Raw genomic sequence first — 1,532 nt, 5'->3', positions numbered from 1 at the left:
CAGGAGAATGGGCGCGAGGCGGGAGCTCGTCACGTGGCTGAAGGCGGGCTGTACCCGCCATCTTGGCGTCCCGGCAACGCTGGGAGGCGAGGCGAGGCGTTTGCTGGGTTTCGGTGGCTCCCTGGCGGGTGCTGCTGTCCCCGTACTGCCTTACAGCCCAGCCTGCTTTGCTCGTCCCCTGGGACGGGGTGGTGCGGGTCGCCATGGCGCTTGGCTACCTGGTTCTGGGAGGGGTTGGGGCCTGGAGGAGGCTGAGTGCACTGCAGCCACCCCTCAGCTGCAGCCTCTCCGTTTGTGAGGCAAAAGGGGCTGAAATCCTTGCCAGTGTTGGGAGGGAGCATTTCCTAAAAGGCCGAGGTCATGTGAAAGGTGCTGGGGAAGATCAAATGTGTGATTTCCCCACCCCTGTGCTCTTTGAGGGCAGTGTTCAGGGTGAGCATTCATGTGTTGGCTTACATTTTCCCTTCAGGGGTGGCAGGCAGGTTCTTGCCTGGTTGTGGGGCTGTTAAAACTTAACCTGGCTTCAGAGACTGGTCTGGAAGTATATTTGGTGTGTGCAGAGAAAATCTGGTGCTAAGCCCCACCTCAAGATGAGGTGCTGCTGGAGTGTTGCTTCTAGTCCCCATAATCTAGAGTGAGAGTGGGGTATAGAATCATAGAATCATAGAATGTTGTCTTCAATGCGGCTGCGCAGACACTTGGCTGTAGAATGTGGGCTTCTCAGTGTTGTATTTGTATGCAAACCCTTAAAGGGTTGGAGCTTGTTCCTGGAATCTTTTTGGTGCCCGTAAGAGACATAAGTGTTCTTTTAATGGATTACACCAGAAATAGTTAACTCTTGTGGGTTAATTCTTTCATGTGACCAGCTGTCCCAGCCGCAAAGGGATTTTATTCTAACGGCTCTGATGTGTGACTGAAGTCCTTGCACAGAAGTATTATTTACTCCAGAATGGATGGGCCTGCAGGACTGTCATGAAAAACATTTTCCTACAGCAGTCATGCAGACTAAGTGGGGGTGCTGCATACTGCAGCTTTGGAAATGGGAACCCCGTGGGTATCATGAGCTTGTGAACAAGACACTGAACTAGAATTTCAAGATTCTTGCCTCCCCTATGTGCATGAATCACTCAGGTTTTCCTACTGATAAAATAAGAGTAAACTTGCTTTTGTGGTAGTCTTGAGTTCAATGCTTGAAACTTAGATAAAGCTATGTAACAGAGTGGTGAAAGTTACTGTCCCATGATCTCCAAACATGAGGAAACTTAACAATAAAGGGTTTTGAAAATCAGGTGCATTTGAGAACTGGGACTTTCTAATATTTGAAGTTTTCCATTTTTTTTCCTTGTGTTTTGCTGTTTAATTTTTACTACAGCTGCTTTAGGAGAAAAAAATAATTTTCTCATTAGACAATGTCTGTACTATTTCAGTCTCTTGAAATGTATGTAAGTATAGCAACTTTTCTCATAACTAAAACTATCCGCTAACAAATCAAAATTTACTGAAATTGTTCTTCCATAATGTCCTTGGGAATT

The sequence above is a fragment of the Egretta garzetta genome, unplaced genomic scaffold (genome assembly GCF_000687185.1).
Source record: "Egretta garzetta isolate BGI_Z169 unplaced genomic scaffold, ASM68718v1 scaffold117, whole genome shotgun sequence".
Taxonomy (NCBI): domain Eukaryota; kingdom Metazoa; phylum Chordata; class Aves; order Pelecaniformes; family Ardeidae; genus Egretta; species Egretta garzetta.
This window is presented reverse-complemented; position numbering follows the sequence as displayed.